Source organism: Hyaena hyaena, unplaced genomic scaffold (assembly GCF_003009895.1).
Source record: "Hyaena hyaena isolate Hyena2069 unplaced genomic scaffold, ASM300989v1 scaffold_217, whole genome shotgun sequence".
Taxonomy (NCBI): Eukaryota; Metazoa; Chordata; class Mammalia; order Carnivora; family Hyaenidae; genus Hyaena; species Hyaena hyaena.
Genome location: NW_024080849.1, coordinates 1,116,263 through 1,133,972, shown reverse-complemented (window position 1 = coordinate 1,133,972; position 17,710 = coordinate 1,116,263).

Here is a 17,710-nt window from a genome sequence, read left to right as displayed (position 1 = left end):
TTTATTTTTAAGAGAAAGAGAGAGAGTGCAGGCAGGGGATAAGCAGAGAGAGGGAGACACAGAATCTGAAGCAGGCTCCAGGCTCTGAGCTGTTGGCACAGAGCCCGACGCAGGGCTCAAACCCACAAAGTGCAAGATCATGACCTGAGCTGAAGTCGGACACTTAATCGACTGAGCTACCCAGGCATGCCTTATTATTCCCTTCCCAACTACTGTGTTTCATCAATTTGAAGATACCACTGATTCTAAGTGGCATCAGTATTTTGCATACCATACACAAGAAAGAATACTTTCTATTGCCTTGTAACAAATGCTAAGATACAATCCATTTTTAGCCACAACTCCATTTCCAAGATGTAAAATGTAAAAAAAAAAAAAGTAAAAAAATGTAAATGTAAAAAAAAATGCTTTTTAAAATCAATGAACTCAAGGGGCACCTAGGGGCTCAGTCGGTTAGGCGTCCCACTTTGGCTCAGGTCATGATCTCATGGTTCATGGGTTCGAGCCCCGTGTCGGGCTCTGTGCTGACAGCTAGCTCAGAGCCTGGAGCCTGCTTCGGATTCTGTGTCTCCCTCTCTCTCTGCCCCTCTCCCACTCATGCTCTGTTACTCTCTGTCTCAAAAATAAATAAACATAAAAAATTTTTTTAAATAAAAATATTTATTTAAATAAAAAATAAAATAAAATCAATGAAAGCTTCCTGAGGACAATGACAATTTCTCAGTGTTATGTCTAGCACTTTGTTGAAAATATCACTAGCCGATTGATTGAATAGGTAAGGACGGTCCTGTGAAAGGAAGGACAGGGAATATCTGTGGCATCTACAGACAAAAGACACATTCCCTGCCCTGTTGCAGTCTCCACTGTCAGACGGAAGACATGGGCTTTGTTCAAGATTTATGCTGCCATCACTCACATGTCTGGTGTTGTGTGACCTTCCACTGATCCTGTCCTGGACTTTCTAGGAAATGGTTGGGCCAGCTGCATGAGAATAGATTGTGGATAAAATAACTTAAAAAAAAAATGAGGTGTCCAACTGGCTCAGTCGGAGGAGTGTGTGACTCTTGACCTTGGGGTCATGAGTTTGTGCCCCACATTGGGTGTAGAGATTACTTAAATAAATAAACAACTTAAAAGAAAGAAATACCAATGATTCCATAGGCTAGGTTGGGGCCCAAGCCCCTGTGTTTTGTTTTTTTTTTTAATGTTTATTTTTGAGAGAGAGAGAGACAGAGTGTGAGTGGGGGAGGGGCAGAGATAGAGGCAGACACAGAATCTGAAGCAGGTTCCAGGCTCTGAGCTGTCAGCACAGAGCCTGATGTGGGGCTTGAACTCATGAACCGTGAGATCGTGACCTGAGCTAAAGACAGACACTCAACCGACTGAGCCACCCGGGTGCCCTGTGTTTTAACAGGCTCTCCAGGTGATTCCAACAGACATTCAGGTTGGGGAAGCACTGGGATTTTGGTCCTCAGATTATTCATCATCAGTGGGTGGCCAAACTTGAAGTCTTATGGATAATATGACATTGTAGGAAAGACAGTGACAGCCCAGTTAAATAACCCTCCATTGGGCGCCTGGATGGCTTGGTCAGTTGAGCGTCTGACTTTGGCTCAAGTCACGATCTTGAGGTTTGTGGGTCTCAGCCCTGCATCAGACTCTGTGCAGAACCTGCTTGGGATTCTCTCTCTCTCCCTTTCTGCCCCTCCTCCACTTGTGCTCTCTCTCTCTCTCTCTCTCTCTGTGTCTCAAAATAAATAACCTTAAAAAGAAAAAAAAAAAAAAAGAAAAAAGATAATCCTCTGCAGAGAACTTCCAAGACAAGGAAGTTGGAAAAAATATCCAGGTAATTCAAGAGACCAAAACAACAGAGATTGTCAGAGGAAAGTGTAGTCTTTTCAACTGTTTTTTAAAGATGTTTTTTATTTATTTCTGAGAAAGAGAGAGAGACAGAGCATGAGCAGGGGAGGGTCAGAGAGAGAAGGAGATATAGAATCTGAAGCAGGCTCCAGACTCTGATCTGTCAGCACAGAGCCCAACGTGGGGCTCGAACCCATGAACCATGAGATCATGACCTGAGCCGAAGTTGGACGTTTAACCGACTAAGCCACCCAGGTGCCCCCAAAAATGTAGTCTTTTTGACAGCCACGCCTGGCCTCCCTAAAAGTCAGTCTAACCCCAGCAGCTGGGCCAGCTTGGCTCTCGAGGGGTCCCTGGCCATGGACTTGGCCCTCCTCCCTGCAGTCTCTCTCATGGGCCCCTGGGGGCTCGCCCGTGTTTCCCAGGCTGCAGCCACACGACCCTTCAGGCTGGGGGTTGTGCACTGCACTGTTCCCCCCCTCCTCACCCCTCCACAGTCTTCTTTCAGGACACAGACTAAGGTCATTAGAGAGGCCTCTCCTGATCCTGAGCTCTGCCGTGACTTTGAGAGACTGTTTCATCTCCGCCACTGGCTCTGTGGTCATGGAGCTCAGAGTGGGAGAAGGCCCCAGGGCACCAGAGCTGGAGTCAGTGCCTCAGCTTTGCTGAATATTGGTTTTCTTATCTGTCAAATGGGGATAACAGTTCACCGGGGCAGAGTGAGGATTAACTGGAAATAATATACATAAATGCAACTAGTGTGTCTTGCTGGACAGAAGACATCTGATAACCAAGCTTTGTACCTGGCTTGATCCCGGAATGGAAATACCCCAGATAGTGGGTATAAGTGACCCGGTTATTGGAAAGAGACAAAGTTGATTATATAAAGTAATTAGGCACACTGTACGGTGGCTTGTTGTGCTGTGAGTTTGATTCACCTTAATTTCCTAACATGGAGCCACATGGGACAAATGGATAAAGTTCTATACCATATGTGTCACAAGCTGAAGAAGAGATCTAGGAAAACATGTCACAAAGCCTAGACTGAGCCACCAGCCTGGCTGTCACCTTCTTGGCCCCTTGAGCAGGGCCTCCCTGATGACACATCTGGACAGAAGACAGCTTGGGGGTTTATTCAGCAGCAACTCAAAGCAGGGGAAAGAGAGGCAGGGGAAATTCCGGTCTTTCTCATCGCCTACCTGTCTACGTGAGATCTACACACTGGTCAGGGCTGGCCTCGGGGTGGTGCTTCCTGCCAATGTTTGCGTTGGACAATCAACTTTCATGGATTCAAGCAAACAGTCAATGAGTCCTGAAGAGACAATATCTAGATTGCAGGGGGCTGTGATTGGGGAGGGGACAGGTCAGAGGTAACAATAAAGAAGGGGAATTTCTAGTTAAGGTAAGAGCTTAACTCACACACCAGCCTTTACTCCCCAGTGAAACCCAACAAAAGTGACATTACACTTCACAAAAATAACAGATATAAGCCACAAAAACAGGGGCACCTGCCTGGCTCAGTCGGTGGGGCCTGTGACTCTCGATCTCGGGGTCTTGAGTTCAAGCCCCACGTTGGGCATAGTTTTCACTCTAGGAAAAAAAGAAAGAAACCACAAAAACCCAAAGAGAACGGAGGGAAAAGCCCCAATGGTGTTATTTGGGGAGTTGGAAAAAGCAGAGGGAAGGGCAGGTGCTGACTAAGAAGGCTTCAAAGGTGCCGTTAAGGCAGCAGCAGGAATACCCATGGTGGAAACTGATTTACACCCTTAAATACTCAAAAGGCATGGCAGTTGGAAGCACAGGGTATTTCCAGAAGTACAAATGATGATGAGGCTAAGACAGAAAGACTGGTTCAGAAGAAGCAGTTAGATCCCAGATTCTGTCTTTGCTTAAATGTGAGCAGACAGTCAAGAGTGCTGTGGAGAGGAGGAAAGCCTCTGATATGAAACATGGGGACTCAGAGAAACACAAACACAAACACTGGAAGTGAGGGAGGAGAAGTTAAACGGCACACTACCCTTCTTGGGCTCAAAGCCATGAGAAAATATTGCATCCCTGAAAAAAGAACAGAGCGCTATGAAAAAATAATATTCAGAGAACAAAGAGCATTCCTGGCAATTGCAAATATAACAGCAGAAATGAAAATCCAACAAAAGGGCTGGAAGATAATGCTGAAAAATTTTCTCAGACGATAGAGCGAAAGGACTAAGAAGAAACAATAGTAATAAAAAGATTTTAAAATTGGAGAACAGTTCTGGTAGAGCCAAAATCTAAGAAGTGAGCATTCCAGAAAGAGAACAGTGGCAGTGGAGGGAGCTTGTTGTCCGTGAAATAATTCCAGAACATTCCAGAATGGAAGAACGCAAATTTCCACACTTGATCTTGGCCAAATGGCCAAGAAACGATGGGGGATGGGGACATAAGTTTCCATGTGAAAAGGGCTCACAAAGGACCTATCACCATGAGAGATAATGATCCACAAGATACATCATTGTAAAACTCCAGAACACTGGGACCCGGAAAAGCCGGTGGGGGAAGGGAGGAAGGGAAGGAGAAAGGGAGGGGAGCGAGGGAGAAAGAAACACTGACTGGAACAAAGAAAGGGACCAGAGGAGAATTATTCAAGAAGATGAAATTAATGAAACATCTGATGTATTTAAGCATATTGAGAAAAGATTTACATTTCTGAGGGAGAGTGTGAGAATAAATTAGGCATAAGTACAGAGCACATTACTCACTGAACAAAAGACAATAATTAACCATAGGAAAAATAATAACTTGCACAGAAAAGCAAATCACTGTATCCCAGATCCCTTGGCAGTGCACATCACTTACATGACCACTAATAATATAAACACTGAATGTTGATCTATCCAAAATTATAAGGTTGCTTTACTGGTAGGATTAGGGGTGGGGAGTCTATATACATACTGCCTAAAATGGAAAAAATCAAGAAGCAACTATATAATCATACTTAGAGACAGGGATGTAAATACCCGAAGAGTCAGTTTTAAAATGTGAAGGTGGTTTTCTCTGGAGAGTGGGAAATGTGGGGACCTTTATGGTAATAAGCTTTGTGGGACTACTTGACTCTATATGCATGTGAAATCTTGATAAATCTAAAAATTATATCAAAAGGAAGATGAAGGAGGAAGAGGGGGAGGAGGAGGAGGGGGAGGAGAAAACAAAAAGGTGACAGAATATATAAACCGGGACCCAAGAGGACCTTGGGCTGGAGAGGCTGGACCATATCAGAATAGAGACACGGATGTGTGGGGATTTAACTCAAGAAAAACACAGGATTCCAGAAGCCAACCCCAGGATACCACCTTCTGGAGCAGAGTAGCAGCAAAAGCAAGGTGTTACAGGAGTGTAAAGCATGAGAAAACTGGCTGGTGCAGGGACGTGTCTCCCAGATGAGTCAAATCAGGGTGGTTACATTTGTCTCCATGAACTCTGTTTGATGATCCTTTTGTGTTTTTTTGTGGGCAATTTCATAATTTAATATGGTCCCCAGGGGCACCTGGGTAGCTCAGTTGGTTAAGTGTCTGACTCTTGATTTAGGCTCAGGTCATGAGCTCACAGTTCGTGAGATCAAGCCCCATGTTGGGTTCTATGCTGGCGATGCAGAGCCTGCTTGGGATTCTCTCCCTCGCTTGTTCTCTCTCTCTGCCCCTACCCTGCTCTCTCTCTCTCTCTCTCTCTCTCTGTCTCTCAAAATAAATAAATAAACATTTTTTAAATGCCCCCCAAATTTATTGCCGATCTTTGCTTGGGCTAGTAAGCCCAAGCTTTGCTTGATTGTTATCAATACCAGGTGGCTTGACAAGGCCGACATTTATTTTCTCACGTTCTGGAGGCTGGAAGGCCAAGGCCAAGGCACCAGGAAGGTTGGTCTCTGGTGACAACACTCTTCCTGGCTTGCAGATGGCCACCTCCTCACTGTGTCATCAGGTAGCTTTTGTCTAGGCCGGTGCACTCCTGGTGCCTCTTCTTCTTCTGAGAACACTGATCTTGTTGGTTTCGGGTCACAATCTCTGACTCTCATTCAATTTAAATGGTCTCCTTTTAAAGCTCTATTTCCAAATACAGTCACATTGGGGATTAGGGCTTCTGCATATGAATTCTGGAGGACACAACAGTCCATAACTGTTGAAGTGCTATCTAATGTTTCTAAAGGCAGGAAGGCTCTGATGTGCCTTCTGGAGAAAATATATGTGTTAGATAAGCTTCATTAGGTCATGAGTCATAGTGCCGTTGGCCATGAGTTCTAGTTAATGCATCAACAATATGTCTTTTTAAAAAAAATCTTTTAATGTTTATTTATTTTTGAAAGAGAGAGAGAGAGAGCTTGGGAGGGGCAGCAAGAGAGGGAGACACAGAATCCGAAGTAGGCTCTAGGCTCTGAGCTGTTAGCACAGAGCCTGATGTGGGGCTTGAACCCACAAACTGTGAGATCATGACCTGAGTTGAAGACCAATGCTTAACTGACTGAGCCCCGCAGGCACCTCTAAGAAGGTGTCTCTGAACAGAAACACAAGGGAAGAAAGCTTCCAGACTCATTCAATGAAGACAGCATTACCTTGATTCCCAAACCAGATAGAGACCCCACTATAAAGGAGAAATACAGGCCAATATCCCTGATGAATATGGATGCAAAAATTCTCAATAAGATGCTAGCAAATAGAATTCAACAGTATGTTAAGAGAATTATTCACCATGATCAAGTGGAATTCATTCCTGGGCTGCAGGGCTGGTTCAATATTCATAAATCAATCAATGTGATACATCACATTAATAGAAGAAAGGATAAGAACCATATGATCCTGTTGATAGATGCAGAAAAAGCATTTGACAAAACACAGCATACTTTCTTAATCCAAACCCTCAAGAAAATTGGGATAGAAGGGACACACCTTAACATCATAAAAGCCATCTATGAGAAGTCCTCAGCTAACATCATCCTCAATGGGGAAAAACTGAGAGCTTTCCCCCTGAGATCAGGAACATGACAGGGATGTCCACTCTCACCACCGCTGTTTAACATAGTGCTGGAAGTCCTAGCATCAGTAATCAGACAACAAAATGAAAGAAAAGGCATTCAAATTTGCAACGAAGAAGTCAAACATTCCCTTTTTACAGATGACATGATACTCTACATGGAAAATCCAACAGACTCCACCAAAAAACTGCTAAACCTGATACACGAATTCAGCAAGTCGCAGGATACAAATTCAATGTACAGAAATCAGTCGCATTTCTATACACCTAGAATGAAGCAACAGAAAGAGAAATTAAGAAATTGATCCCATCTACAGTTGCACCAAGAACCATAAAATACCTAACCTAAGATGTAAAAGGTCTGTATGCTGCAAACTACAGAAAACTTGTGAAAGAAATTGAAGAAGACATAAAGGAATGGAAAAACATTCCATGCTCAAGGATTGGAAAACAAATATTGCTAAAATGTAATACTAACCAAAGTTAGTATTACACATTCAATGCAATCCTAATCAAAATTGCACCTGCATTCTTCTCAGAGCTAGAACTAACAATCCTTAAATTTGTATGGAACCACAAAAGCTCCCGAATAGCCAAAGTAATGTTGAAAAAGAAAAACAAACCGGGAGGTATCACAGTCCCAGACTTTAGCCTCTACTACAAAGCTGTCATCATCAAGACAGTGTGGTATTGGCAAAAACCCCAAACACATAGACCAATGGAATAGAATAGAGAACCCAGAATTGAACCCACAAAAGTATGGCCACCCAATCTTTGGCAAAGCAGGAAAGAGTATCCAATGGAAAAAAGACAGTCTCTTTAGCAAATGGTGCTGGGAGAACTGGACAGCAACATGCAGAAGAATGAAACTAGATCATTTTCTTATACCATACTAAAAATGGATGAAAGACCTAAATGTGAGACAGGAAACCATCAAAACCCTAGAAGAGAACATAGGCAACAACATCTTTGACCTCAGCTCCAGCAACTTCTTACTTGACACATCTCTGAAGGCAAGGAAAATAAAAACAAAAATGAATTATTGGACCTCATCGAGATAAAAAGCTTCTCCACAGCAAAGGAAATAATCAACAAAACTAAAAGGCAAACGATGGAGTGGGGGAAGATTTTTGTTAATGACATATAGGATAAAGAGTTAGTATCCAAAATCTATAAAGAACTTACCAAACTCTACACCTGAAATACAAATAATCCAGCGAAGAAATGGGCAGAAGACATGAACAGACACTTTTCTAAAGAGGACACCCAGATGGCCAACAGACACATGAAACAATGCTCAATATCACTCATCATCAGGGAAACACAAATCAAAACCAACATTGAGATACCACCTCACACCGTTCAGAGTGGCTAAAATTAACAACTCAGGAAACAACAGATGCTGGTGAGGATGTGGAGAAACAGGCACTCTCTTCCACTAAGAATGCAAACTTGGTACAGCTGCTCTGGAAAACAGTGTGGAGGTTCCTCAAAAAATTAAAAACAGAACTTCCCTATTATAGCAGGATTCTTGCACAGAGAGTCATGACACTGAGGCTTTTCTTTCCAGGAAGCAACTTTATTCCTGTGGGCACCACTCAGTTAGGTTCATACCCAAAGAGCTGAGCCCCAAACACCATCTGGCTTAGTTTTGTTTTGTTTTGTTTTTTTAATATATATTCCACTTCTTTGTCTTCCATATATGGTAACATACAAACATGCACTCTGATGAAATGGTCTCATGTTACAAGGTCATGAGGGATGTTGTCATTATGCATATAACCAGGTTGCCTTGAGGTTTTGGGGTTTTTTTTTTTCTTTCCTTAGGGAGGGGACCCACCACACTATGACCCAGCAATGGCACTACTAGGAATTTATCCTAAGGATACAGGAGTGTTGATTAATAGGGGCACATGTACCTCAATGTTTATAGCAGTGCTTTCAACAACAGCCAAATTATGGAAGGAGCCCAAATATCCATCAACTGCTGAATGGATAAAGAAGATGTAGTTTATATATACACTGGACTATGATTTGGCAGTGAGAAAGAATGAAATCCTGCCATTTGCAACAACATGGACAGAACTGGAGGATGTTATGCTGAGTGACATAAGTCAGTCAGAGGAATACAGATAGCATGGTTTCACTCATATGTGGAACTTGAGAAACTTAACAGAAGACTATGGGGGGAGGGATGGGGGAAAATAGTTTCAAAAAGAGAAGAAGGCAAATCATAAGAGACTCCTAAATACAGAGAAAAAACAGGGTGGATGGAGAGGTGGGAGAAGGGAAAATAGGCGATGGGCATTAAGGAAGGCACTTGTTGGGATGAGCACTGGGTGTTGTATGTAAGTGATGAATCATGGGAACCTTCTCCCGCAGCCAAGAACACATTGTAAACACTGTATGTTTGCGAACTTGACAAAAAATTATATTAAAAAAAAAAAGAATTGGTAGGGCCCCAGTCAGGAAATCACCGATACATTCCCTACTGATTGTTATATATCTGAATATATAATAGCATTGAGGAGCTAGATTCCATAATCACTCACTGTTGTTCAAATAAAACATCACTAACATGCAAAAAGAATTAACAAACAAGCAAACCAAACACGCATAAAATAAGGTTATGTATTAATCAGTTGCTGAAAGTATGACCAGAGGCTCATGGGAACCTAACCCTATATTTCCCCTGGGAGCGACGTCTTGGTATTTGCCAATTCAGTTTTTATGGTGACTTTATAGAACTTAACCATCATGAATGAGAATTAATTGTTTGTGGGTCTATTGTTCTTTTTTGCATTGCCTTCAGGTTAGCTCCCCTCCCACTCTCTGCCACAGCTGATGGGACTACAGCCAGGGACTGCAGAGGTGACATGATAAGGCAGACCACAGCTCCAGAGAGGAGCCCTTTTTTGAAACACTTCCCAACTTGATTTCTCAAGCCCCTTCCCATGCTCACCTCCATCACTAAGTTCTAGGCATATTCAGCTTTATTCCATTATTTAAACATATTTAAACTCTCTCACCTCTAGGCCTTTGCGCAGGCCAGCCTTACCATCTTACTTGGCCAACTTCTGTTTGTTCCATATTACACATCATTCTTCTTACCTTATTCTTTTTTTTTTTTTTTGACAGAGGCCGAGACAGAGGGTGAGTGGGGAGGGGCAAAGAGAGGGAGACACAGAATCCAGAGCAGGCTTGAGGCTCTGAGCTGTCAGCACAGATCCTGACGCGGCGCTTGAACTCACGAACAGTGAAATCATGACCTGAGCCGAAGTCAGATGCTCAACCAACTGAGCCACCCAGGCACCCCCTTTCTTCTTACTTAGACCCTAACCATCTCCCCTAACGCTTGGAGTACTAGGCTCCCCTTTCTGAAGTCCCCATGGCACCCTGACTGTCCCCTTTCACCACCTTCCTACCATTTGAGAGCAGCCATTTGTTTAACGCCTGCCTTCACATTGGGCTCTGTGCCCTGGGCCTGCTTGGTTGGCCTTGGCGTCCCCAGAGCTTAACACAGTGTCTGAAACCTAGTTGGTGCTCCATGCATATTTTTAAGTAAATTCATTCATTTACTCATTAAAACACATTTATGTGTACGGGTGGGGCTGGGTCTGAGGGAGCCAGAGGTCTCTGTCAGGAACCACATCATGGCGTGAAGGACCATATAACCCATGTAGTCGGGGCTTCTGGGGCTCAGGGCCAGGCAGGGCGGGGAGGACTCACCTGAGCACTGACACAGGCTATCTCTAGGTGAGGAGATGTCAGGGACCACCGGTGAGAAACAGGCAGGTGAGAAGCAGGGAGGAGCCTGGCACCCATAACAGGGTCCCCATTCATGCTACGTGGTCCCCTGGTGGGGTGAACTTCAGGAAACAGGGAGCGATTCCCAGAAAACAAAGACATCGGTATGGATATTTTTATTTTTCCCACCCTCCGTGTCAGCAAACTGGACACGAGCTTTCTGGAAGCTTTGGGAGAAGGCGGCTGGTCCCAAGAGGAAGGGCTCCTGCCGCAAGGACTGTAGCTGCTTTGGTTTCCTCCTGCCTCAGAGTTGACAGGCAAGCACGCTGCTAGGGCAATGCTGGCCACATGGGTCTTGAACTGCTGACCTTCTCAATGACCTAAAGACACCAGACTTACCTAAGCAAGATCACCAGATGATCAGTGTTTGAATGAATAGATCCTATAGCTACATGTTCGCCAAGGGAGACAAACCTTGACAGGAAAAAGCAAGGTCTCTATGACCCAGACAGATAAAGGCAAGCAAGGGTGGCTGTGGGTTCTACTTAGAAACATGTTTCCCTATGAACGCAGTGGGAGACAAGGAGCTGTAGAAATTCCCGCAATTCAGAGAACAGGCCCTACGTAATCCTGTCACTCACCTCTTAAGGGCAGAGGTCTTCTGCGAAGTTTCAAGAAGGTGGAGGAAAGTCAGTCCCCTTCTACACATCAGGGAGATCGGTGTCATGGAGACAGGCCAAGGAGAGCCCACTGGTGTGATTTACAAGGGGCCAGGAAGGTCCACTGCCCCTCCCCGCCCCCCATAGCTCCCATACCACTGGCTAATAACTGAAATTTCACTATTAGAGCTTAGTGGGTAAGGCCTGAGAGATACTTGTGAGAACCATCAGACCGGCCAATGATTTCAGCATCAATGTCCAGACACTAATCTTTTAGTGGAGAGAGAGCAATACTGGTTTCCTCCCTGACGATCTTTTATTCAGCAAAGTAGGTATTCTAGGTCTTGAGTTCATGCATTGCTCTTTGTTTTTGTTTTTGTTGTTGTTTGTGTTTATAGTTTCATTTCAATGGAAAGCAAATGGGCGGGGGCCTTAGGCATCTCATTTTTCCTGAATGCAAGGAAGGTTCTTACAGCCTTTTCGTGTATGTGTAGGAAGAAGAGTACTGAGTACTGAGTACTGAAGGGATAAAAATGGTAAGATAAGATCAGGGGTCTGGGGGGAGAAGAGGAAGGTGGGAGGGGGTAGGGGTAATTTCCTGCCCCCTCAGAACACTGCCTGAGGCTAGCCTCTGTCCAGAGCAGAGGGACTGAGGCCGTGCAAGCAGGGCAGCTCTCCAGAGTGGCTGCCAGGCCCATGGAGCCCCCCACTGGTAGCCTCTAAGAGCTGCCAGGAAGATGAAAGAGAAGACTGACCTCTGCCAAGCTGGGAAGTCCCCTGTTCTAGGGGAGAGAGTCTTTACTCACCCCAGAGCTCAGGGGAGCATCTGTGAGAAAGAGACCAAAGGAGCCATGGCTCAGTGGGAGCCATCCTCAGGGAAATTCTCCTCAGGGGGATTACCTCAGGGGGCATGTGTTTCAGAGGGAGCACTCCCAAGGGAGAGTCCTCAGGGGGAACCCTCCTGGGGGGGGAGCAGCCCTCGCATTGCATCTCAGCCTTTGGCTAAGATCAAGTGTAGGGGGAGCAGCCCTCAGAGGGAATCACCTTGGTGGGATGCATTTCAGGGGGAGCACTCCTGGAAGGGAGATCTTGAGGGGGAGTATTCCTCAGGAGAATCTCCTCAGGAGTTATGTGTTTCCGAGGGAGCACTCCCAAGGGGGAGCTCTCAGGGGGCATCCTTCTCAGGGGGAGCATCCCTCAGAGGGAATCTCCTTGATGAACATGCATTTCAGGGGGAGCACTCTTAGGGTAGTTCTCGGGGGAACACTTCCAGGGGGAGCATCCCGGGATGGGGGGATGTTCTCCTCCAAGGGCACACATTTCAGGAGGAGTGTTTATAAGGGAGAGTTCTCAGGGGGAGGACATTCCTTAAGGGAAGTCCTCGGGGGAAGCATGTTTCAGGGGAGCAGTCCTCAGGGGACACTCTCCTCAGGGGAAGCTCTCCCCAGTGGGGCTTTCTTTTCCTTTTACCTTTTCCCTTCCATGGGGGTTTGGGCATTTTCTCAGAGCCAGATCTGTTCCTGCTTCCTAACAGGACAGGACCAGACACTATCATTTACACCCTGACTGAAAAGCAGTTACACACGTTAACAATGATGCCCTCCCTCACCAGGCCATGTGCAATTCATGGAGAAACGTGGTGTCCCCTAGAAATTTCTGCAAGTGTGTTGAACATGGCAAGAACTGCCTGAGAGTCCTTCTCCTAGTTCTTCAAACCACACTATACTTGTGACTGGTCCTGGGCTTAACATCCGTCAGGGCTCCTGGAGGGGCCGGGAATGGATAATTGACCCTCTCTTCTGCCTGCTGCCCGGGGCTTGGAACCCTGCATAGTGGAATTACGATAACTTTCACCCAGGGACCTGAACTCCCGAACTGACAGGAACACTCAGGAACATCCACCATAAAGTCACGTGTTTTATGTGCTGACATCACTACCTGTGCCGCAGTGAAAAGAGCTCATGAAAACAGGTTGGGCAGGAAGGTATTGAAAAGTCAGAAGTCTCTTTTCAATAATAAAAAACAAGTACAATGTAAGAACTTGTTTTTAGTGGAAAATTACTCTTTGTGTGCCGTCTACGTGCTTGTCTCGGTACCTGTCAGGGCGCTGGCAAGAAGGAGAATGCCATTCAGATGGCTCCACACAAGAGATGCCAAGGAAAGGACCACTTACCATGTGTGGACATGGTCGAGGCGGTCAGTAGCGGCTCTGGGGTCCCCAGAGGTGAGGAACTGTAAGAAGCTGTCACCCCTTAGACTGGAAGGGACAAGGGGTCCAGGGAAAGCTAGAGCTGCTGGGAAGGGCCACCAGGAGGGAGCACTCATCATGGAAAGACACACTGCAATCAGGGACACACGGTACTGAAGCAGGGAAGGATCCCAATGGCTTTCCTCTTCTTATGGCTGCTCATTGGCCAATCCCACCAGCAGCCAAGAGGTAATGGAGCCCAGATGATGCAGTCTATAGGGCATAACTTCCTGATACACAGATGGAAGGAGGAAGATGGAGAATGAATTCTGGGGTGCGAGGCCAGGTGGAGAATAAGCAGTCTGCTCACTGTCATGTGTATGTTCTTTAGGTACAACGTTATCACAAAATGTATTACAGAGGAGAGTACCTTGTGTTTTCACTCTTTATGCACCCCACCTTCCCCACTTCACCAATACTTATAGGAACCATACTTGTCTTCATGAATCACGAAGATGACCTTGGACCCGCCATATATGTAAGAGACAGATGATTGGCTCTTCGAGTGACTCTCATTTTCTTCCTGCTCACAGAATTTGGTCAGTAAATGTACGATGGATGAAGGCAAGGGAATTAGAGTATATGTCCATCTTTCCCTAAGACCTGCTCCAAGTCCCTCTTCCACTGGATACAGCCTCCCCGATGGACACACAAAACTGGTAGACAGACAGTTCTACAATCACATGAGTATGACCAGATCTTGAAGTGTAGGAAGGGAGGGTAGCAGGAGGCAATTCTGAATTTCCTTGGTATTAATGAACATATAAAATCTCTTAGGACATTGTTCCTGCTTCCTTCCTCTTCAACGCCATTTGCTGTTTATTTTTTAGTTCAGAGGACCCGGAAAATGTAGACTTGTTTTTCATTTGGCCATTCATTCATCTATCCATCCCTCCACTAATTTTTTACAGCAAACATCTATCATGCCAGGCACTGTACTTGGCACATAATTAGAAGGTTGAAAAATATTACAGTTGGCCTGGAAAACTCACCAGCCTGCTGATGTGTACATACACTTACTTGCCAAGTCTCGTCAGCCTGGGGGATAAACAGGGTGGAAGGGACAAGTGCAACGGTATGTGAGTCAGAGGAGCACTGCAAGCAGTTGTTCAACTCAAGCGCCTCTCTGAGTCCCAGAGGCAAACCCTCCCGGGAGCTACGGCAGGTGCCTGCATCATTCCCTCCTCTGCCCCTGCTGCTGCACAGGAGTTTGGGCTGGGCTCTTATAGCGGTGGTCCCCATCCAGCCTCTTGTGTCCATCGAGAGTTCCAGGCTCTGAAATAAAGCCCTGCCACTCAGGCGTCTCCTCGTACTTGGGCTCTTGCTCTTATGTGATAGCGTGAAGACAGCGTCTTCAACTTTTACAATTATGTAGTTATCTCACCCAAAACAATTTCAGTCAAAATATATGTGGTATCAGACCTTTCCTGTTTTCGAGAAGACACTGACTAGGGTGGAAGGGGAGGGGAGAGGCTTGGGGCTTGCAGGACCAAAAAGGAGAGCAGGAGAGCCAAGAGCAAACTTCCTGACTTCAGCCCTTGACCTTGGTCAATCCCTCTAGGCTGTGCAGATAAAGACTGGGGGTGTCCGGGTGGCTCAGTCGGTTAAAGGTCTGACTTCAGCTCAGGTCATGATCTCACAGTTCGTGGGTTTGAGCCCCACGTCAGGCTCTGTGCTAACAGCCAGCTCAGGGCCTGGAACCTGTTTCAGATTCTGTGTCTCCCTCTCTCTCTGACCCTCCCCTGCTCACGCTGCCTCTCTGTCTCTCGGAAATAAATAAAACATTAAAAAAATTAAAGACTGGGGCGCCTGAGTGGCTTAGTCGGTTAAGCGTCCGACTTTTGCTTAGGTCATGATCTCGCAGTTCATGGGTTTGAGCCCCGCGTCAGGCTCTGTGCTGACTGCCAGCTCAGAGCCTGGAGCCTGTTTCGGAGTCTGTGACTCCTTCTCTCTCTGAGCCTCTCCTGCTCACGCTGTCTCTCTCTCTCTCTCCTAGAAATAAATAAAACATTAAAAAAAAAATTAAAGACTGTGCGTTCCATGTCTTGTTAAAGGAAGAGCACCTGGGTGGCTCACTTACTGAGCATTGACTCTTGAGTTCAGCTCAGGTCAGGACCGCAGGGTTGTGGGATTGAGCCCCATGTTGGGCTCTGCAAGGAGCTTGGAGCCTGCTTAGGATTCTTTTTTTTCTCTCTCCTTTTGTCCCTCTCCCCTGCTGACACTTTCGCTTTAAAAAAAAAAAAAGTTTATTAAAAAAAATGGAGAGTATAAAGGTCTTGACATTATAAGTCATGTACCATCAAACATCAGGACATGAAATTTCCTCTGCCAGATTGCCTCGAGTCCTTCCATCCCTTAAACAAATATGTGTTGATCTGCTCTGTACAAGGATTGAGGAACGTGTAGGAAATGGCTCATTCTCTCAAAATGTGAAATTCCTAGCCCAGGGAGGTGATAGATGGAAGAATAAGCTTTCCCGTTCCTCACCGTCTCCTCCTTTGCCAGAGCTTGAAGCTTGAAGAGGCTACGTGAATAGAGGAGGTTTTTTTTGTTGTTGTTGCGGTGAAACCCAGGGCTTTGAAACAGAGAGTATTTTCGTAGGATGAGGTGTGGGTGATACGTGAATAGGAAGGTAATATGGAACAAAGATGAAGTAAACTATGCACATGCTTTGGGGCATCAGGCTTGAGTCAGAAGGGATGAGCTCATTTTACATCCTATGTGATTCCATTTGTGCACATGACTGGGTGACGGCTGTGTAAGTCACCTTTCCATTCCACCCCACCTTCCCGGGCCAGCACACTCCCCGGGAATCGGAGACGGGGAGCTGAGGGTGAGGCCTCCAGGAGCCGACTGACCAACAACTCAAAGACCATTTTCATCCTGCTCTACTGCCTTCCACAAGAAGAGATGGGTGTCCGGGTTACAGACATAGACACAAAGAGTAAGCGTGACCACAGAGTGCTTTGCGGATTCAGGGAAGGGAGATGTTCATGACTTCTGCTGGGTTGGAGGGAAGATGCGACAGAGGGAACAGCACTAACAAAGAGCCTTAAAGGACATCTATAATCTAGGTCTATGGAGACAGGAGGGGAGGAAAATCCAGGCAGAGAGAGCAGAGGTGAAATGGAAATGGAAATGAGTTGCGTAATCTTTATTTACCGGAGGGTGCTATGGGATATCATGGGGAAAATAGGTGTGACTATCTATCTCCGTGATGCTGACCTCTTTGCTTCTTTATAATAATAACCTCGGTGGGAACTTACATAAAATTCCAACTGGAACCAAATGTTTGCTCTTTATTTTTAACTAAACCATAGATCAAACTGAACTTGAGAGACACACACACACACACATACATACACACACCACGTATACCCCTAAGTTTGAATCAGACAATAGACTTCTATATATTTTAAGCTGCCGTTGAACACAAATTGTTGATAAGAAAGGCGGAGTTTTAGATTCTAAATGATTTTTTTCTCTTCTAAATTCAGTATCAAATTTATTCCGGCAATCTGAGTTTGTAAGCCTCCTCTTTAGCAGTGCACAGAATTCAAAGAGGCAGGACTATACCTCATATTGATTTCTGCATGTCACTTGTAGAATTAGTCTTCATAATTAACCTCTGTGCATTGCTATACCCACAGGCTGTCCGTCAGGGTCTCCTTAACTGAAAACACCATCATCACCTGCTTAGCTGGTTCGAACAGAAAGGGAATGTACTACAGGCTATCAGGTATCACACGGACTCTGTGAGAAGGCCAGAGGGTCAGGCTTGGGAGTGGCTCTGCCAAGCATATGACATCACAACTCTGTCCTGGCAAAGAGCCCGGGTGATGCCGGGCACTGCAGATCAGAAGCTCCACCGCTGCTCTCTGGAAAAGTGACATTCTGCTGCCCTTCTGGCCAAAAGATCCCCACCCCTGTGCATTCTGCTTTTCACATTGCTCTTTTCTAAACTTAAGTCTTTTTTTTTTTCCTTTGGTTTGTCAACTTTATTTATCATTTAAATCCAAATTAGTCTGTGACTCCCTCTTTCTGACCCTTCCCCTGCTCACGCTCGCTCGCTCTCTCTCTCTCTCTCCTAGAAATAGATAAAAAAAGATAAAAAATAAATAAATAAATAAATAAACGTTAAAAAAAAAAAAAAGACGTAAGGAAACCAGCCACCACAGACAAGGGTCAGCGAAAA